This window comes from Chelonia mydas, chromosome 5 (genome assembly GCF_015237465.2).
Source record: "Chelonia mydas isolate rCheMyd1 chromosome 5, rCheMyd1.pri.v2, whole genome shotgun sequence".
Taxonomy (NCBI): Eukaryota; Metazoa; Chordata; order Testudines; family Cheloniidae; genus Chelonia; species Chelonia mydas.
The window spans coordinates 128,739,799-128,762,254 of NC_051245.2; the positions used below are offsets into that span (position 1 = coordinate 128,739,799).

The following is a 22,456-nucleotide window of genomic DNA, read 5'->3' on the forward strand; positions in this document are numbered from 1 at the left end:
CACTCGTGAATCTCCATAGTCAAACTTTGCTGGGTCTATTGTCGGAACTTGAGTTTCACACTGGGATTTTACAATCGACTCAGGCTCAGAGAGGTCTGCTATCTTTTGTCCTTGCTTCACAACACCACCACGACTTGTTTCATTAGCAATCAGTATAGTCACCCTTTCCTGGGCTTCAGCAGGTAGGGTTATGACTCCACTGGGGACCAGCACTCCTTCAGTGAGCTCTCCTCCCATCGGCTGCTCTATCATTGCTAATGTCCGTTTACTGCCTTTCAGACAGGTACTCATGACAAGCACTTCTTGCTCCGTCCTTGCAGGCACTACTAAGGGGGTCGTGCCCGCGTACTTAAGTGCCCCAAGCGGTAGCTTAGATGTGTCCCTTTTAGCGCTCTCAATTTTCCTATAGGCTTCAGCACAAAGCGTATGGATCATCAGGGTATTCAGGTACTGGTCCCTGGCCCGCCTTCTGCAGTAATCCGCGAGTACCTTGAAGAGACTGGAGTTGGTCCCTATCAGCACAGACACATCAGAGGTCCCTTTAGGGTCAGGGCATATTAAGGCAGCTGTGTCTACCTCTTCTCTTACCCCAGCAACCTCCTCTGGGAATTCCAGGTGCACTATGACATACCCTTGGTAGGGGTCTTCCTCCATGCTGAGGTCACACAGGCCAAGGCCAGTCAGTGGCTGTATAGGCAGGTGCCTAAGCATCTGTTGGTAGAATGATTGAAATATAATAGTCACTTGAGATCCAGTGTCAAGCACTGCTTTACACTCCACCCCTTCAATCCTCACCGTGACCTCTGCTCGAGGCCCTATCAGTCCTGCGGGGATCCCAGCTGGACAGTCTTTTCTGGGGGAATCTTCAAATCCTGCAGACCTGGGGGGTCCCCGTCCCCAGACCCTCTGGCAGCTACCGGATCTCTCCCAACTGATCCTCAGCTTTCCATACACTAAGGAGGGGTTTTCTTCATTACGGCACTTGGCAGCACTGTGTCCATCCTGACCACATCGGTAGCAGAAGAATTGACCTTTCCCCCTTCGCCTGGGTGGGATGGTGGCTCTAAGTGCGGGCTTCTCAATCGCCACAGTTTGAGGCTTCTTATTCCTGGAAGTCTTAACTCGGTCAACGGTGCTTTGCAGCTCAGCTATCCATTCCGTCAGGACCTGCGTTTGTTGGGCAAGTTCCTCTCTGGTGCTCACCATCAGTACACTGGCCGTTTGCAGTGGTGTTGTGCTGGCTGGATCCGATGTTTGGGCTTCCCAAAACTCACTGGCAACCTGCCTTTCTTCCTCCTCTCTGACTCTTTTATCAGCTGGGAGTAACTTGGGGGATGTTCCTGTCGTTCTCTTAGCTGGAGATGAAGTAGAATCGGGTTCTGATACTGAGTTCCTCTTACAATTTGAGCCAGTCTGGTCTGATCCATCTGCTCAGCAGTCACTGCTCCCCTCATGACAGCTCTCTGAAGCAGTCTCTCCAGTCTCTGGATGTAGGCTGAAGCCTTCTCGCCCTTTTGCTGTTGGGAATTAAGGAACTTACAGTAGCTGTCTTCAGGGCCCTCTACGCTCCCAAAGTTGTGTTCAAGGGCCTCTAGGCAGTCCTTCACACTGACCCCAGGGTCAATGAGCTTCAGGGTGCGAATCACATCAATACTGGGCCGCCAAGGCTCTCTATGAGGCATCTTCGCTTTTCTGCATCTGGTACGGCCCACTCTTGCAGCATTTCAGTGGTATGCTCTAACCAGGGTTCAAACTCCTCCTCCCCAGCAAATAATCTTAACTTATGACAAGAATCTGATGCAGCATGGGACAGCACAACCTTTTCCAATGTTTGCCCCAGAGCTTTTGTCCAATCATCAGCTGAGGCTGCAGCCTCTGAGCTAGAAGCTGCTGAGCCAGGGCCCAACAAACCTGACATATTAGCCATTATACAAACAGTAATTTCCTCAAAATATAAGCACAAACAAAATATAAATTGTTTCCCAATGTAGTGGATCGCTCAACAGGTGCTTGCAAGGGGTACTGACCCAGGGATCCCGGACGAGCCCCCAAAAATGTAACCCTTCTGCCCATCAGAGTTAGCAGCAACAAGGGCCAGGTTCAATATCTAGGGGATTCATTCCAATAACACAACGCAAACCGGCTCGAGCCCCCACCCAGTGACCTGGGACAAATATATACCACCCCCGTTGGGCGCCTCCAAGAGGCAATACTTCCCCTCTCGCAAGCACATAGCCTGAGTGTAGCAAAAAGCCTTTTAATAACAGAGAGAAACAATGGGGCATTATGTTGGGGAAACACCACCAACAGGATTCGTAACACAACCCATGAGCAAAAAACCCACCCCAAGCAAATTGGGGCATGCCCTTTCCCTTTGGTTCTTGAGTCCAGCAACCCGAAATCACCCAAAGTCCCAAAAGTCCAATGACCCAAAAATCTCTGTCCCTAGTCAGGGCAGCCCCAGAGTTCGAAAGTTTATCTGCAGAGCTTTACCCCCCAACCTGGGTGGAGATGGGGGAAGGGGAAAGAGAGGTAAGGGGCACCTTACATGATCTGAAGCTGACCGCTCCACAGCTCCATAGGCCTTCGCTCCGCTCCGCAAGCCATCCCACAAACTGCTTTGCTCAGCTCCGCTCCGCGGCCCACAAGCAGCTCCTGCCGTCCCACGAACTGCTCCACATCCCACAAGCAGCTCCTGCCGTCCTATGAACTGCTCCACCAGCCTGTCCACAAGGCACTTCAGCCGTCCCGCAAACTGCTCCACAATATATCTTCAGGCTCCCCCACTACTTAACACAATGCTCAGTGATTTCAGCTCTTAGTCAGTTCAGCTCTTTTATGAATTCAGCTTGCAGTACAGAAAGCCTCAGTGCTGGTGCACCATTAGCCCAAAGTGAGCTCAAGCAGCCTGTAACTAGACTCCTAATGGAATCAAAATTAGCTCTGATATTCCACAATGGAGAGAGGAGGAAGTGCAATTAGCATATAAGGCCCTCACCAAGGGGCCCATGCCACCAAGTATTAATACTTATCCCCAGCCTCTCTCTATTCACAGAGTTTTGGAACCCATGACCCTTGCCTAGCGAGTGCTACTTAGTTGATGGTGAGTCCCTCCATCATAACAAAAGGCCAAGTACAGTTCCCAGCACAGTTCCCATAATCAGGGTAATAACAATTTATTCTTCCTGCCCCAATAACAGAGACACTGGGGATGCCACAGCAGCCAAAGTGACCATTTGGGCAGCTATGGCCTCATTCTAGGCAGGGTGGGTGTGCCTATGCAAATGAGATCGGCCCCTGAAGTTCTTTTCCACAACTTGCCACACCTCACCACCAGATGTCAGGGTGGAGCTCATCCTGACACTGCTTACATACAGATTAGGGGTCCAATGCTATTCCCTATATGCTGCTCTGGAGCTGTGTAAGGGCCACACAGGATCCACAAAGAGCCAGAGAAGAACTCCACTAGTGCAGTCACAGCATAGTCACTTTAAGCAGCCCTAGGGTGCCTGCCCCTCCCTTCTGCAAGCCATGTGTAGGGGGTTTTCTGGGGCAGGCCTGCTGGCAGCAGGGGGTACAGACAAAATCTAGCCCCTAGCTTGTGTTCAGTGGCATCTTCGTCTTCTGGTCTGGATCTCTGTGGCACGTTGATTTGACAGACAAGCTGGATGAAGTAATATATTTTATTGAACGAAGGCATGACCTCACCCCCCCGGGTCTCGCTAATATCCGGGGGCTGACATGGCTACAGCTAAATTGCATACATGTTAATTTGAGGACATTTATGAGCGGGAATACTTCTCAGCTGAAGAAAAATAAGGGAAGGCCTAGTTCCAACAATATATGATTAATGTCCGGCAGGGCTGGGAGTTAAAATATCTCTGGCACAAAGACATTTGTGGCACTGATGCCATCGGTCACCATTTAGAATGAGGGTTAAAAAGTGGCACAAAAGCTGGCGGTTTTTCTGGAATAAAAAAGCAGGTGACAATACTGTCCCATTCAGTGCATGTGCCATGCCATAACTATGGCATGAAAGGAGATCAAATAGCACATAATCCCTTGGGGAAATTTGAAAAGCAGCTGGAAAAAATTAAATGAGTAAGGAAGGGAAGGGCCAGGTTACCCCAGGAAAAGCAACAATTTATCTATGAGGCCCTGTGACAGAGTGCAAACAGGTGAGCCCCATACTCTGATCACTCTAATGTTAATTAGTTCCCCAGGAGGAAGCTGACGGGGGTAACTACCCAATCAGGCTGCCCAGCTGAGCCAATTACCCCATCAGCCATGGGCTAATAAGAGGCGGCACAAGAAGGGAGGGGAGAGGGCAGGGCTAGCCGAGCCAGGGCGGGGCAGGGCGGGGCAGGGCAGGGCAAGGCTCGGCTCGGCTCGGAACAGAACAGGGAGGTCTCTGTTATCCTCAGGCCCTGGTGAGAGGGCCAAAAGCAAGCTGAATATTCTAAATAAGCAGTTGCATAGGCACTGTTTGAGACTGATGGCAGGAACATGAAATAAAAAGGCATGGTGAAGGCACAACCATTGGAATCTGTGTAATATTTGCCAGGAGAGGAGCCATGCCCTGTGACAGTCTCTCCTAACAATGTTTAAATGTACGGAGCTCAGGGAAAGTGGTAGGTAGGATTCTGCCCTGCTGCTGCCCTACTCTGTATGTTGTTAAACGTCTTGCTTAGTTTGCAAATGCTTGTATCGTTGCAGAGCAATCCCAGGTTCCTTGACGTTTGAGTGGACTGGTCAGACAAACCTTCCACCAAATGTGTGGAGTTCACAAATTCTGCCTACTATCATAGCTAAGTTTCAGAGTAACAGCCGTGTTAGTCTGTATTCGTAAAAAGAAAAGGAGTACTTGTGGCACCTTAGAGACTAACCAGTTTATTTGAGCATGAGCTTTCGTGAGCTACAGCTCACTTCATCGGATGCATCCGATGAAGTGAGCTGTAGCTCACGAAAGCTCATGCTCAAATAAACTGGTTAGTCTCTAAGGTGCCACAAGTACTCCTTATCATAGCTAAGGTTATTATTAGTGCTAGCTAAAACCTTTTGAACAAAAAGGGTCTTTTAATATTTCAAAACAATATTTTCTGCTATATATTAAAAAAAGATATTTTGGCTCAATTTTCCATCAGGACAATCTAGCCAGTATTGTGTTTTGGGTCAACATGGATCTGTGTCCATCTGAGCTGCTGTCATGCCTCCAGAGTTCTAGCTCCAGCCCTCTGATGGCTCATTCTTCCCAACGGGAGTACCAGGAGGCCTTGTAGCAGCTCTGCCACAGGGAAAGATAGTGATGTGTCATGGGAGAAGTAGGCCAGCTAGGGAGCAGGCCCCAGTGGGGAGAATGGGGGGACCTGGAACTAAAACTCCCACAGGGCACTGCTGTGGTTCAGGCAAATGCAGAGATGAATGCTGACCTCACCTGAAAAGAACCATTATGATTCAGGAATGTCAAAATGTTTAATTTTGATGTGAAATGTTAAAAACAAAATATTTCAATATTTTAGAATCAATTTTTTTAACTCTTTGTCCCACAAAAAGCTTTGCTATTTTGACATTTCATCCTGATTTGGGATGAAAACAAATGTCAAAATATAGGAATTTCTCCAGAGACAGAAATTTCATTTCTCCAGTCAGTTTGAGTTGGTTTATTTATATTCGCAAAAAGAAAAGGAGTATGTGTGGCATCTTAGAGACTAACCAATTTATTTGAGCATAAGCTTTCGTGAGCTACAGCTCACTTCATCGTATGCATACTGTGGAAAATACAGAAGATGTTTTTATACACACAAACCACGAAAAAATGGGTGTTTATCACTACAAAAGCTTTTTCTCCCCCCACCCTACTCTTCTGCTGGTAATAGCTTATCTAAAGTGATCACTCTCCTTACAATGTGTATGATAATCAAGGTGGGCCATTCCAGCACAAATCCAGGGTTTAACAAGAACGTCTGAGGAACAGTGGGGTGGGGGGGAATAATAAACAAGGGGAAATAGGTTACTTTTTATAATGAATCAACCATTCCCAGTGTCTATTCAAGTCTAAGTTAATTGTATCCAATTTGCAAATTAATTCCAATTCAGCAGTCTCTCGCTGGAGTCTGTTTTCAAAGTTTTTTTATTGAAGGATAGTCACTTTGAGATCAGAAATCGAGTGACCAGAGAGATTGAAGTGTTCTCCGACTGGTTTATGAATGTTATAATTCTTGACATCTGATTTGTGTCCTTATTCTGTTACGTAGAGACTGTCCAGTTTGACCAATGTACATGGCAGAGGGGCATTGCTGGCACATGATGGCATATATCACATTGGTGGATGTGCAGGTGAACGAGCCTTTGATAGTGTGGCTGATGTTATTAGGCCCTGTGATGGTGTCCCCTGAATAGATATGTGGGCACAGTTGGCAATGGGCTTTGTTGCAAGGATAGGTTCCTGGGTTAGTGGTTCTGTTGTGTGGTATGTGGTTGCTGGTGAGTATTCGCTTCAGGTTGGGGGGCTGTCTGTAGGCAAGGACTGGCCTGTCTCCCAAGATTTGTGAGAGTGATGGGTCATCCTTCAGGACAGGATCTACAACCTACATTAAATGTGTTAACTATGCATAAATTTCAATAACCATGTTTACTGATGATATGTTATATCATGACAGAATACTATTTTTCATAGGAACTATTTTGACACAACACAGCAGACATACAGGGTACCATGGCCCTAAAGGACCTCAGAAGATGCCACTGTAACCTGTATGACTTTGTCTCCCTATAGTGGCTAGACCACAGATACAAATTTATGGATCTACAATTGCCCTTGAGCTAATAAAGCTGGCCCTTTAGCTTAATCAGCAGATACTTGTGCTTTCAGAACCAGCTGTCGAGGGTTCAGTCCCTAAAGGTGACCCAGCTACTGGTATCGTTAAAAGCAGCCACAGATATGAGGGTTTTGAACTGCAGTGGGCCACTGATGATTAGGAGGAGCTTCCCCAGCCAGTGAGAGTATGTCAGCTATGATAACCCAACCAGGGGACAAAGAGAAATGGGATTATCTGTGGAGACTGAACCTCTGAATCTAAAAGCATGAGACTTCATGGCTCTAGACAAAGGCCATCTCTCAGTTTAAAGGCAGTAGCAGGCTCACTAACCTCTTTATGGTGCAACCAATGGAAGAGGATAAAGACCCACTGGATTAGTGAGTGTTAGCACTACCTACAGTCAGAGTGTACTCTGATGACAATGTTTCTTTGTACAAAGAAACATTCTCTAAATTTAAGGCAATACCCCTGCCCCTCATTTAAAAAAAAAAGAGAGAAACAAAACCCAACTACAACCAAGGCTGTGGGAGTAAAAAGAATGCTGGCAGAAGTCCAGCAACAGAGCAGGGGGCTATCCAGTTGTTGTACTGATCGCAGCATGTACGATTACCTGCTTTATGGGCTGGTGGTGTATGTGTATATTCAGGGCTAGGAGCTCATGGCCCTCAGACAGTACATACTCTGGAGATGAGAGTGGCTGAACTGGAGGAGCTAAGGGAGACAGGAGTGAGGTCCCACCCCCAGTCTGACAGCCTCTCTGCTGTTGAGGAGGAAGAAAGTCTCAGGGAAGGAGACCATCAAAGTGTAGTGGAGGGAAACTGTCCCATAATAGGAACCCTCCCTCCAGATGATATCATGGTATCCTCTCGCACTGAGGAGAGAGAACAAAGTTCCGTACAAGCTGCGTGGCAGGCTATCAAGGGTCACAGGCATGCAGGGGGGAGAGGAGTCTCTCCCCCGGCCCCGGCCCCGGCCCCTTGCAGTGAGAGAGGGCTGCAGGGGAGTCCTCTCTCCCTGCCACAGCCCTGGGGTAGTCTGCACCCCAAACCCCTCATCCCTTGCCCCACCCCAGAGCCCACACCTCCAGCTGGAACCCTCACCCACTGCACCCCAAACCCCTCATCCCCAGCCCAGAGCCCCCTACGCTCCAACCCCACCCCCGCCACACATCACCTCCATATTGGTGCACATAAAATTCATTCTGCACATGTTTGTAAAAAGTTAGAGGGAACCCCAGTTATTAGGAAGAAACAGGTAATAGTATGGGGGATTTGATCATTAGAAATATAGACAGCTGGGTGTGTGATAAGAGGGAGAACCGCATGGTGAATTGCCTGCTGGGTGTGACAGTTGCAGATCCCTCAGGACATCTAGACAGACTTATGCACAGTGCTGGGGAGGAGCCAGTGGTTGTGGTACATGTAGGTACCAATGACATAGGAAAGGTAGGAGAGAGGTTCTGAGGCCAAATTTAGGCTGCTAGGTAAGAGATTGAAGTCCAGGACCTCCATGGCAGCTTCTCTGAAATGCTTCCAGTTCCACGTGCAGGGCTAGTTAGACAGGCAGAAAAGCAAGGTTTCAATGTGTCGATGAGACAATGGTGTAGGGAGCAGGGGTTTAGATTTATTAGGAACTGGGGAAACTTTTGGGAAAAGGGGAGCCTATACAGGAAGGATGGGCTCCACCTAAAGCAAAACAGAACCAGATTTCATTTAGGCCATAAATGAGTTTTTCAATGAAGGGCTGGGGGAAAGCTGACAGGTGTGGAGGAGCACATGGCTCAGACAGAGACATCCCTCAGGGGAGAATCTATTCATGGGGATTCTCTGGACCCTGGTAGGGAGGACAGACTGGAAGATGATAAAGTACAGATAGTATCTGACGTGATGCAGTTAAATGAAAGGCATAATGGGCAGACAGCTAAAAAGGGACATTTTACAAGTGTATCTATAAAAATGCCAAAAGTTTAAATACTAAAATGGGTGAACTTGAATGCCTTGTAGTAAGTGAGGATATTGATCTAATAGGCATCATAGAAATTTGGTGGAATGAGGATAAATCAATGGACAATCAACAGTAATACCAGGGTACAAAATATATCAGAAGGACAGAACAGGTCGTGCTGAGGGGCAGTGGCCCAATATGTGAAAGAAACATACAGTCAAAAATACTAAAAATCTTCAATGAACTAAACTGTACCACAGAATCTCTATAGCTAGAAATTCCATTCTTGAATAATAAGAATATAGTGGTAGGGGTATACTGACTACCTGAGCAGGGTGGTGATAGTGACTGAAATGCTCAGGGAGATTAGAGAGGCTATAAAAATAGAAAACTCGATAATAGTGGGAGATTTCAACAATCCCCCTCTTGACTGGATACATGTCACCTCAGGATGGGATGCATAGATAAAGTTTCTTGACACCTTAAATGACTGCTTCTTGGAGCAACTAGTCCTAGAACCCACAAGGCAAGAGGCAGTTCTTGATTTAGTCCTAAGTGGAGCACAGGATCATGTCCAAGAGGTGAATATAGCTGAACTGCTTGGTAATATCTACCTTAATATAATTAAATGTAAATCCCTGTGGGGGGAAAAACACCAAAGAAGCCCACCACAGTAGCATTTAATTTCAGAAAATGGAACTACACAAAAAATGAGGAAGCTAGTTAAATGGAAATTAAAAGGTACAGTTCCAAAAGTGAAATGCCTGCAAGCTGCATGGAAACTTTTAAAAAACACCATAATAGAGGCTCAAATTAAATGTATGCCCCAAATTCATAGTAAGAGGCCCAAAAAAGTGCCACCATGGCTAAACAAAGTAAAAGAAGCAGTTAGATGGAAAAAGGCATTTTAAAAATTAGAAGTTAAATCCTGCTGAGGAAAATAGAAAGGTAATAAACTCTGGCAAATCAAAGTAAAAGTATAATTAGACAGGCCAAAAAAGAATTTGAAGAGCAGCTAGCCAAAGACTCAAAAACAGCAAAAAAATGTTTAAGTACATCAGAATCAGGAAGCCTGCTAAACAACCAGTGGGGCCATCGAGAGATTGAGATACTAAAGGAGCACTCAAGGACGATAAGGCCATTGCGGAGAAACTAAATCAATTCTTTGTATCGGTCTTCACTGCAAAGGATGTGGGAGCAATTCCCACACCGGAGACATTCTTTTTAGGTGACAAATCTGAGGAACTGTCCCAGACTGAGGTGGCATTAGAGGAGGTTTTAGAACAAATTGATAAATGTGAAAGTAGAATGAATTATATTGAAATTATAATTCATTAAAGAAATATTACTTGAAGGGTTTGTTGAAATATAGTTGTCAGGAAGAGAAACATTAAGGAGTATGAGACAATGTGTCCTCAAACTAATTAACTTAGAGCTCCTACTGAGCGAGGAGATTGGTAAACGTTAATATGCAAATAAGATATGTATGTATATTTGTCAGTTTCTGCTTCCTCTTGTCTCTTATGTTAAATTGGCTTTGGCTTAGCTGTATAAATAAGTTATCATGAGCCTCAGAGAGGGGCTCACATCTGGGTGCGTTGGCAAAGCACTTTGCTAATAAACAGAGTGGTCTAACAAATTATGTGAGTCCTGAATCTGACTTTGACATAAACTAAACAGTAATAGGCCACCTGAACCTGATGAGATTCACCCAAGAGTACTGGAGGAACTGAGCTGTGAAATTTCAGAACTACTAACTGTGGTATGTAACCTGTTGCTTGTAGCAGCTTCTGTACCTGGTGATTTTAAAAGAGGGAAGAAGGAGGATCCTGGGAACTACAGGCCAGTCAGCCTCACCTCAGTCCCTGGAAAAATCATGGAGCAGGTCCTCAAGGAATCAATTCTGAAGCACTTAGAGGAGAGGAAAGTGATCAGGAACAGTTGGCATGGATTCACCAAGGGCAAGTCATGCCCGACTAATCTAATTGCCTTCTATGATGAGATAACTGCCTCTGTGGATGAGGGGAAAGCAGTGGACGTGTTGTTCCTTGACTTTAGCAAAGCTTTTGATATGGTCTCCCACAGTATTCTTGCCAGCAAGTTAAAGAAGTATGGGTTGGATGAATGGACTATAAGGTGGATAGAAAGCTGGCTAGATTGTCGGGCTCAATGGGTAGTGATCAATGGCTCCATGTCTAGTTGGCAGCCGGTATCAAGTGGAGTGCCCCAAGGGTTGGTCCTGGGGCTGGTTTTGTTCAATATCTTCATTAATAATCTGGAGGATGGCGTGGATTGCACCCTCAGCAAGTTTGCAGATGACACTAAACTGGGAGGAGTGGTAGATACGCTGGAGGGTAGGGATAGGATACAGAGGGACCAAGAAAAATTAGAGGATTGGGCCAAAAGAAATCTGATGAGGTTCAACAAGGACAAGTGCAGAGTCCTGCACTTAGGACGGAAGAATCCCATGCACCGCTACAGAGTAGGAACCGAATGGCTAGGCAACAGTTCTGCAGAAAAGGACCGAGGGGTGACAGTGGACGAGAAGCTGGATATGAGTCAACAGTGTGCCCTTGTTGCCAAGAAGGCCAATGGCATTTTGGCATGTATAGGTAGGGGCATTGCCAGCAGATCGAGGGACGTGATGGTTCCCCTCTATTCGACATTGGTGAGGCCTCATCTGGAGTATTGTGTCCAGTTTTGGGCCCCACACTACAAGAAGGATGTGGAAAAATTGGAAAGAGTCCGGCGGAGGGCAACAAAAATGATTAGGGGACTGGAACACATGACTTCTGAGGAGAGGCTGAGGGAACTGGGATTGTTTAGTCTGCAGAAGAGAAGAATGAGGGGGGATTTGATAGCTGCTTTCAACTACCTGAAAGGGGGTTCCAAAGAGAATGGATCTAGACTGTTCTCAGTGGTGGCAGATGACAGAATGAGGAGTAATGGTCTCAAGTTGCAGTGGGGGAGGTTTAGGTTGGATATTAGGAAAACTTTTTCACTAGGAGGGTGGTGAAGCACTGGAATGAGTTACCTAGGGAGGTGATGGAATCTCCTTCCTTAGAGGTTTTTAAGGTCAGGCTTGACAAAGCCCTGGCTGGGATGATTTAGTTGGGGCTTGGTTCTGCTTTGAGCAGGGGGTTGGACTAGATGACCTCCTGAGGTCCCTTCCAACCCTGATATTCTATGATTCTATGACTGGAGGATAGCTAATGTGACACCATTTTTTTAAAAAGGCTCCAGAATTGATCCCAGCAATTGCAAGCTGGTAAGCCTAACTTCAGTACCAGGCAAAAAGGTTGAAACTATAGCAGCAGATCTCAAACTGTGGGTTAGGACCCCAGAGTGAGTCACGACCCTGTTTTAATGGAGTCGCCAGGGCTGGTATTAGATTTGCTGTGGCCTGGGGGCTGAAGCCGAAGCCTGAGCCCCACCGACTGGGTCTGAAGCCAAAGCCCAAAGCCTTCAGCCTTGGGTGGTGGGGCTCAGGTTACAGGCCCCTCACCTGGGGCTGAAGCCCTTGGGCTTTGCCTTCCCCATCCCCACCCCTGCTTGGGTGGCAGGGCTTGGGTGTGCTCAGGCTTTGGTCCCCCATTGTGGGGTCGTGTAGCAATGTTTGTTGTCAGAAGAGGGTTATGATGCAATGAAGTTTGAGAACCCCTGAACTATAGTAATGAACAGCATTATCAAACACATAGATGAACACGATTTGTTGGGGAAGAGTCAACGTGGTTTTTGTAAAGGGCAATCATGCCTCACCAATCTACTAGAATTATTTGAGGGGGTCAACAAGCATGTGAACAAGGGGGATCCAGTGGATATAGTGTACTTGGATTTCAGAAAGCCTTTGACAAGGTCCCTCACCAAAGGTTTTTAAGCAAAGTAAGCTGTCATGGGATAAGGGGGAAGGTCCCCTCACTAATCAGTAACTTGTTAAAAGACAGAAAACAAAGGATAGGAATAAATGGTCACTTTTCAGAATGGAGAGAGGTAAATACTGGTTTCCCCAAGGGTCTGTACTGGGACCAGTCCTATTCAACATATTCATAAATGATCTGGAAAAAAGGGGTAAACACAGAGGTGGAAAAATTTGCAGACACCACAAAATTACTCAAGATAGTTAAGTCCGAAGGCGACTGAAGAGTTACAAAGGGATCTCACAAAACTGGGTGACTGGGCAACAAAATGGCAGATGAAATTCAATGTTAATAAATGCAAAGTAATGCACATTGGAAAACAATCCCACTGTACATACAAAATTTTGGGGTCTAAATTAGCTATTAGTAGGGCTCAGTGTCTGTAACGGAGGTTATGGAAGTCATGGATTCTTTGACTTTCCACAGTAATAGGAAGAGGGCCTGAAACATAAGCCCACGGATTAGAGGCCTGGTATGAAGCTTGAGGCCTGGGCTAAAGTAGTCAAAACTCTGCTGCTATAAAGCAAAGTGAAGCTGTGAGCAAGAGGCAGGCCCTGCTCACAGAATATGACAAGAACACACATTTCTAAGTGGTGCTAGGCATAAGAATATACACGCAAATACATTCCAGAAAGGTGGTACCAGAACATCTTACTACTAAACACATTCCCCCAAAATAACAGAAACACATTGACCCCTCTTAAGGATAAGGTCAGGACGACAGCACAATGAATAAAAACGTTTTAATTGAAACATGTACAAGGTAATGGGTGGCACCCTAATACATCAGAGGGTGGCACCCTGATACGTCAAGGGTGATATGTCACTTTTTTGTATTGGTGTATAAAGACGTATCTCAGAGGAAGTGTCTTTGGTCAGCCTAGGGAGCAGTGGAAAGTCCCACCACTCACTGAGCTCCATTGTCACGAGCCTACATGTCTTAGTTTCCTCTTAGAGTCTGCCAGGGGCTCTTACCGTGCTTTGTCAGCAACAAACCCGGCCGGGCGCCTTCGCTACTAAACCAAGTCTTGTGGTCTTATTGGGCAGTTCGATCGGAGCCTGCTGTGTGGGCTATCTGGCCAGAGCCTGTGCAGCACACAGAGAGAACACACACATGCAGCTGAACATCTGATGATATCGGTGATCCCCACCACTAATCTGGTGAGTAAATGAGCTGTCCTCTGTAGGAATCGTGATCTAACATAACAAAAAACCACAAGCTGAAAAACTCCCTTAACTCCTCCCAGTAAATCCCCACAAAGTTTAATAGAATATAAACAAGCTGTGTTGCTAGCAAAAAGAGTCCATATAAATTAAAAACATAATAAAAACACCATAAAATAAAATCTGTAAAGCAAAAATTGACAGGTTTCAGAGTAGCAGCCGTGTTAGTCTGTATTCACAAAAAGAAAAGGAGGACTTGTGGCACCTTAGAGACTAACCAATTTATTTGAGCATAAGTTTTCATGAGCTACAGCTCACTTCATCGGATGCGTTCAGTGGAAAATACAGTGAGGAGATTTATATACACACAGACCATGTAAAAATGGATGTTTACCATACACATTGTAAGGAGAGTGATCACTTAAGATGAGCTATTACCAGCAGGAGAGTGGGGTGAGGGGAGAGAAAACCTTTTGAAGTGATAATCAAGGTGGGCCATTTCCAGGAGTTAACAAGAACGTCTGAGGAACAGTGGGGGGGGGAGGAGGAATAAACATGGGGAAATAGTTTTACTTTGTATAATAACCATTCCCAGTCTCTATTCAAGCCTAAGTTAATTGTATCCAATTTGCAAATCAATTCCAATTCAGCAGTCTCTCCTTAGAGTCTGTTTTCGAAATTTTTTTGTTGAAGAATAGTCACTTTTAGGTCTGTAATCGAGTGACCAAAGAGACTGAAGTGTTCTCTGACTGGTTTTTGAATGTTACAATTCTTGACGTCTGATTTGTGTCCGTTTATTCTTTTGTGTAGAGACTGTCCAGTTTGGCCAATGTACATGGCAGAGGGGCATTGCTGGCACATTATGGCATATATCACATTGGTAGATGTGCAGGTGAACAAGCCTCTGATAGAGTGGGTGATGTGATTAGGCCTCCCACCCCACTCTCCTGCTGGTAATAGCTCATCTTAAGTGATCACTCTCCTTACAATGTGTACGGTAAACATCCATTTTTACATGGTCTCTGTGTATATAAATCTCCTCACTGTATTTTCCACTGAATGCATCCGATTAAGTGAGCTGTAGCTCACGAAAGCTTATGCTCAAATAAATTGGTTAGTCTCTAAGGTGCTACAAGTACTCCTTTTCTGAAAGCTAAAATTGTGGCCTTAAAATGTAAATACTGCAAACTATAACCATGGCTGTTAAATGGTTAAGACAACACGTGACAAAATTGTCTAACAACATCCACGACTTCTGTGACTTCTGCAGCGGCCAGTGTGGCTGACCCCAGGGCCATCCAAGCATCTGGCTCTGGGACCAGCTGTAACTGCACCTCCTGAAAGACATATGTCAATTGTTTACTACGCATTTTCATACCGGCCTTGTGCTCGTTCTGTGCAACCTCTTTGGATGATGATAGAATATCAGAGTTGGAAGGGACCTCAGGAGGTAATCTAGTCCAACCCCCTGCTCAAAGGAGGACCAATCCCCAATTAAATCGTCCCAGCCAGGGCTTTGTCAAGCCTGACCTTAAAATGCTCTAAGGATGGAGATTCCACCACCTCCCTAGGTAACGCATTCCAGTGTTTCACCACCCTCCTAGTGAAAAAGTTTTTCCTAATCCAATCTAAACCTCCCCCACTGCAACTTCAGACCATTACTCCTTGTTCTGTCATTTGCTACCACTAAGAACAGTCTAGATCCATCCTCTTTGGAACCCCCTTTCAGGTAGTTGAAAGCAGCTATCAAATCCCCCCTCATTCTTCTCTTCTGCAGACTAAACAATCCCAATTCCCTCAGCCTCTCCTCATAAGTCATATGTTCCAGTCCCCTAATAATTTTTGTTGCCCTCCGCTGGACACTTTCCAATTTTTCCACATCCTTCTTGTAGTGTGGGGCCCAAAACTGGACACAGTACTCCAGATGAGGCCTCACCAATGTCGAATAGAGGGGAACGATCACGTCCCTTGATCTGCTGGCAATGCCCCTATTCTTGGCAACAAGGGCACACTGTTGACTCATATCCAGCTTCTCGTCCACTGTAAGCCCTAGGTCCTTTTCTGCAGAACTGTTGCCTAGCCATTCGGTCCCTAGTCTGTAGCGGTGCATGGGATCCTTCCGTCCTAAGTGCAGGACTCTGCACTTGTCCTTGTTGAACCTCATCAGATTTCATCACTTCCCTATTGTTTGTATGATCTCTGTCTGGTTCTTTGATTGTTTCTGTCGGTTACATAATTAATTTACACCTTGCAAAATTAATTAAGGTGGTGGGATAGGATTGGTTAGAGAATTTTGTTACAATATGTTGGATTGGTTAGCAAAATTTTAGTAGAATGATTGGTTATGGTATAGCTAATCAGGGCTCAAATTTCACTATATAAATTGGTGTCCAAAAGGAAGTTCTTTGGGAACTAGCTGCAGGACACAGCTCCAAGATCAGAGCTGCCTGACCTCAACACTCTGCCAGTGACACCATGCAGAAACTGGAATCCCCCAAACGGACCTGATCCCGACTGGCCATCAAGGAAAGTTCATCTGTCTTATTGGGAGTGGTGAGCACCGTATGTGTAGCCAGGACCGGCTCCAGGCACCAGGTTCCAAGCAGATGCTTGGGGCGGCAGTCAGAAAGCGGAGGAAGAGTTTCCGCCGCGGCGGCAATTCGATGGCAGCTTCTCTGTTTGGTCAACCACGGTGGCAATTCGGCAGCAGCTTCTCTCTCTCCTGCCATCCGTGGCAGCGACGGTTTTTTCACTGCTTGGGGCGGTAAAAATGGTAGAGCCGGCCCTGTGTGTAGCATGTGCCTTCTGGTTTTGGAGATCGTTAATAAATAGAGGTTACGTAGTATATTACCGTGTAAAGCTCTTTCACTGGTAAAAGACCCCATAAACCCGCAAAAGATTAAGCCCTGAGTCCACAGGGAAAGGGTGTTTGCCCTGAGCCCAAGGAGGACTAGAGCCTGGAGCCCAAGGAACTGGGTAAGGTGGGTGTCCTACAGTGTGTGAGTAACAGAATTTTTTTTGCGGGTAACAGTCTAGGAATCAGAACTTAGTTCTCAACCGGACTCCCGCTGCTGGCTTTAACACTGCAGTTCGCTGCCTCTGTTTCACCATCTGCAAAAATGGGGATAATACAACATACTTTGCTATCTCCCTGGGTTGTTAAAGATGAATTCAAGTTTCCAAAGCACTTTGAGAATGAAAAGTGCTATGTATTATTATGCAAACATTATAAACATTCATTTTTAAGCACCCATTACATTGCATAAGAATAGATTTTCCCCCTTTGTTTCTCCCTTCTCACTGAAATGGAAAACATGAGGACAGACAAAACTTTTAAGACAATGGGGATTAGTGCACACATAACAGTCCATTTGAAGGCAGGACATTACAGCATTGGGGCCTTGGTTCAGTAGTGTTTTACCAGTTTATAATGCAAGCAAATTTTACTGTTAGCAATACTCTATTTTTATATGAAATAGTACAATACACGTTATATAATTATCAAATACATACACAGCCATTAAAACAATTGTTTTTTTTCATTATGGAGAAGTAGGTTCCTGTAGGATATTATAGCTCTTCCAAACTATCCATTTGTCTATTGAACTAAAGTGGACCGAACAATGGAGTCTTAGCATTTGTTATTAAATAATTTCAAAAGGGGCTATAAAAATGTGATAGTTTTCTCTGTAACAAACATACAATTGGTTCAACGGCTGTGTGCAAGCCATGTCACTGCTCAATGCCTCAGTTTCCACAGCTGTAAAATACTGACCTCCTTTGTAAAGTGCTTTGAGATCTATGGCTATAAAGCAGTACAGAGGAGCTAGGCCTTTAGTATTATGTTAACATTACCTTTAGCACATCAACAGAAACATTTCTAATAGGTTCCAATGTCCTGGTTCAGCCAGATAGTTAAGCATGTGCTTTATTTTAAACAGGTGTGTAATCCTATCAAAGCCAGTAGGACCTCTCAAATGCTTGAAGTTATTCCTGTTAAGTATCTTGCTATACCAGAGCCTACATGCTGCTTGGTAGCAGCCCCAGGCTTGCAAGTTACCTTAAAAGGAATAGAGGTGCAAGAAGGAGGCAGGGCCATGACCCTGCCTTCTTCCACAATGGTCAGTGGAGAAGGCTGGCTGCTGAGGGGAGCATATTTGGGGCCCTGCCAAGGGCTCACAACAGGGGTATTCCCACTGCACGCTGGGGTAGGTCTGCGCCTCCCAGAGGAACAGTGCCTCCTGGTGCTCCCACTGAGATAGGGGGCAGCGTGGAGCTGCCCACCGAAAGCTGTTCGCCAAGGGCCAGATTCCGACACCCTTGCTCAGGGGAGCACCTGCCTCCACGAGCATTCTGTTGCCTTCAGTGGGACGTCCCTGGGATAAAGTACTCCTGAGCTGAGGAGTCGGGGTGTCAGAATCCAGCCACATGTGGTACAATCTGGCCCCCGAGATGGATGACAAGAAAAAGATGAATGGAGGCAAGCCACACTGACTTGTGCTGTAGAAGAATGGGAGAGGTAGTAGGGTAAGAGATTGTATTTCCAGGGTTCTTGGGGGTCGTGCACACAGAGCTGGGTGGGGGAGAATTGTAAAAGAATAGAAGTATAGTATCCCCCAGCAGCTGCACTGTAAGCTTCGTTTGGTTTAAATCTGTGTTTGTTTATTAGGGTTGCCTTTCTACTCGCACAAAATTGAACACCCTTGCCCCGCCCCTTCTCCGAGGCCCCGCCCCTGCTCACTCCATCCCTGCTTCCTCTGCCGCTCGCTCTCCCAACTCTCACTCACTTACTTTCACCAGGCTGGCTCAGGGGGTTGGGATGTGGGAGGGATGGCAGGGATGAAGGATTTGGGGTGCCGGAGAGGGCTCCAGGCTGGGGGGTGGAGCTGAGGGATTCAGAGTATGGTAGGGGGCTCCGGGCTGAGGCAGGGGGTTGGGCTCTGGGATGGGGCCAGAAATGAGGGGTTCAGGGTGCTGGAGGTGGCTCCGGGTGGGGCAGGGGGTTGGGATGCAGGGGGAGGGAGAGGGCTCTGGTATGGGACTGGGGATGAGGGGTTTGACATGCAGGAGGGTGCTCCAGGCTGAGCCTGAGGGGTTTGGAGGAGGATCATGGATGCAGCAGGGGGCTGGAGCATGGGAGGGGGGATCAGGGGTCTAGACTGCAGATGGCGCTTACATCTGCAGATGGCGCTGCAGATCCCGCAGCTCCCACTGGCCATGGTTCCCAGCCAATGGGAGCTGTGGAGCCCATGCTTGGGGCAGTGTGCAGAGCCCCCTGGCTGTCCCTACACATAGGAGCCGGGACATGCTGCTGCTTCTGGGAGCCATGACTTAGCCCCGCTGATGGAACTTTTAGTGGCCTGGTTAGCAGTGCTGACCAGAGCCCCCCAGGATCCCTTTTCAACCTGGTATTCTGGCTGAAGACCAGACACCTGGCAACCCTAGTGTTTATAGCACTGGTGGACCAACTGTGGTAGTATATGTATATATATGTATGTATACTAATGGTGATTTGTTGTACCTAGCAGTAATCTCTCAGTGGTGGTGTTGCCACAAGTCCTGAGCAAGGGGCAGTGTGGCAGTGCATTTCGCCACAGAGCAGACTCCTTTGCTGTAGGTGGGTAGCAAGCTGTACCAGCCTGTAGCAAGGCAAAGACTCACCGGCACAGCACCTCCTGCTGGTTGTCTGGGAATTAGCTCTTTCCAGCCATCGGAGCACCCTCTGCAGGCCATTGTCTCACCTGCCACTGGCCCCTATGTCCCTCCTGGACCCTGGTGCCCCTTTACCTCAGGGTTCTGCCCCAGCAGTATCCCCCATGCTCTGGGTAGCCCCTCCCAGGGGAACCCCCAACCCTCTAAATCCACCTTGCCTCAATGGCTACTGCCAGTCATCATCTAGCTCCCACTCACTGGGGCAGACTGCAGTGTCATGGCCACTCATCATTAGCAAGAGGTTAGGACCAGCTGCCTCTGCCTGTCCCCAGGCTGCCCCAATACCTTTTTGGGCCTTCACCAGGCTGGGGCTGGAGCTGCCTTTTTGCTGGCACAGCTCCCAGACAGCTAGCCCTTCCCACTCCAGGGCTGGAGTGAGACTCCTCTAACTTCTGGCCCACCAGCTCTCTTATAAGGGTCAGCTGGGCCCTGATTGAGCTGGCCACAGCTGTGGCTGCTACTCCAATCAGCCTAGCTTGGCTGTTTTAACTCCTTTTCCCAGCCGCAGCCCTCTCCAGGGCTGCTTTAACTATTGGCTCCCCAGGGCAGCCCTCTCCCAGGGCTGTTTTAACCTCTTCAGGGCCGGAGCAGGGCGACCACCCCACTACACAGTCCTATACCTGGTGCAGACTACATCCCCTGGAGTGTGATACCAAGTCTCTGCTTACTTCCCCTTCCTGCCAACCTGTGTAGGAAGGGGTGTAACAGCCCCTACAGATCATGCTGTCCTCTCCTCCCCACAACCTGGGATCTAGTTAAGCAAAGGTGTGCTTTTTCCCTACTGCCACTGCATGGGCATGTAACCAGGGTGACAATCTGGCCCTAGGTGCTAACAAATTTAACCGATTGCATAGAATCAGATGTGTCAAAGCGGTTAAATAGGATCTCCCTCAACGTCTCAGCCAACCACAAGACCAGAGCGACCACTTCAGCACCCCTACCAGGCGTTTGGACGCAGCTCCAGCATCATGAACCCAGAGGTACAAAGCAGACAGTACAAATCAGAGGTACAAATCAGCAGAACCAGCAGAACCAGTTTCGAAAAACGCCTCTGCACTTAGCTCAGGTGCTACCTTGCTGTGCATAGGACACTTTCTGAAACATGAGGCTTTCGTAACACTCCTGTGTCACACTGACATTTGGAAATCCATTCGCTACAGACTCTGTAGAAACAGACTGCACGAGCAGTGGTTTTCTTGGTATGGAAACCTGAATTGATGAGGTGTCAGATAAGAACTTAATTGACTTTTGCTGGAAATCACTTTGGTTTCCATTGACACTTCAGGCTACTTCTCATCCCCTGCCCTCCCCTCCCCCCCAATATAGCAACAAATACAATATCTGAAGATAAATCTTGATCATTTGTCATGTCTCCACACCATGTTGACATATAGTTCAGCTTATTTCCTGTGCGATGTTTTGATTCCTTCATGCCATCAACAATAAAGCATTTTCCCCAGAGAGGAGAAATAATTTGCCTGAAAACCAATTGCATTAAGTAAAACATTCTCTCTGGCTGATATTTGTTTTCTTTCCCACTTTGATAAAATTATCCCACCAGCTGCCAGAAAAGATTTAAGCTAGTAAATTTACTGATGGAAATCCATCAACTTGAATGCACTTCCCAGTGACTGACTGTGTTGTATGTGAGAGGGGATTCAGGCCCAACGTCTTATTTTACTCTTACTCTGTTTAGCACAGGGGCCCCAGAAAGTGACCGGGCTCCGGTGCACTGGGAGGAAAGGTGTTTTAGGGCAACAGGACAGGTTGGAATGCTGAGCATTAAGCCTTTTGTTGATCTGACAGGTCTGTATTTGTGCATTTGGTTTTTCTTCCCTAAGTGTAGCACCTCACATTTGTCTTTCTTGAATTTCATTTTGTTGTTTATGCCCAGTTCTCCAATTTATCAAGACCCCTTTGAATTTTCGCTCTATCCAACCTCTCCCTGCCTCTCCCCACCCCGCCCCACCCCCGAGCATCTGCAAATTTGATCAATACGCTCTCTAGTCCTACATCTAGGTCAATTATGAAGATGTTAAATAACATCGGATCCAAAACAAATCCCTGTGGAACCCCACTTGAGACCTCCTTCCAATCTGATATCATTCCATTTATGGTTACTCTCTGTTGGTGGTTGTTTGTTTAACCAATTATGTATCCACTTAATCGTAGTTCTCTAAGCCTGCGTTTCTCCAGCTTCCTTATCAGAATGTCATGTGGGACTATGTCAAAAGCCTTGCTCAAGTCCAGGTATATTATGTCCACTGCATTCCCCCTATCCACCAAACCACTTACCTTCTCAAAGAAGGAAATCAAGCTGGACTGGCATGACTTGTTCTTGGTAAATCCATGCTGGATGCTAGTGATCACCCCTTCAGCCTCCAGGCATACACAAACTGAATGTTTTATACATTGCTCTAGTAGCTCCCCAGGTGTCAAGCTCAGGCTGACTGGTCTATAGTTCCCCGGCTCCTCCTTTCCCCTCTTTTTAAAGATGAGCATAATGTGAGCTCTTTGCCAGTCTTCTAGGACCTCTCCTGTCATCCATGAATTTGGAAATATTATTGCCAGTGGCTCTGCTATTTCTTCAGCTGATTCCTTCAGCCCTCAAGGATGAAGAACATCAGGCCCTGATGACTTGAATTCATTCAAATTAGTCAGAAGATCTCTGACGTGTTCGTTACTTATCCTGATCAGCAGGCCCTCCCCTTCATTGTCTATAGTAACTTTGCTAGTCATCCAGTCACGTTTTTTGTGAGAAGACTGAAGCAAAGTAGGCATTGAGGAGCTCTGCTGTCTTATCTTCCATTCATAGAATCATAGAATCATAGAATATCAGGGTTGGAAGGGACCTCAGGAGGTCATCTAGTCCAACCCCCTGCTCAAAGCAGGAACAATCCC

At 46.6% G+C, this 22,456-nt stretch overlaps 1 long non-coding RNA gene across 1 annotated transcript; it reads left to right on the forward strand.

Moving 5' to 3' along the window:
• Nucleotides 1-497: 497 nt before the first annotated feature.
• LOC122465826 lies at nucleotides 498-16,332 on the forward strand. Its single transcript, XR_006290912.1, has 4 exons — nucleotides 498-508; nucleotides 6,255-6,259; nucleotides 11,329-11,337; nucleotides 16,197-16,332. It is a non-coding gene; the product is annotated as an uncharacterized LOC122465826 (long non-coding RNA).
• Nucleotides 16,333-22,456: the final 6,124 nt, after the last annotated feature.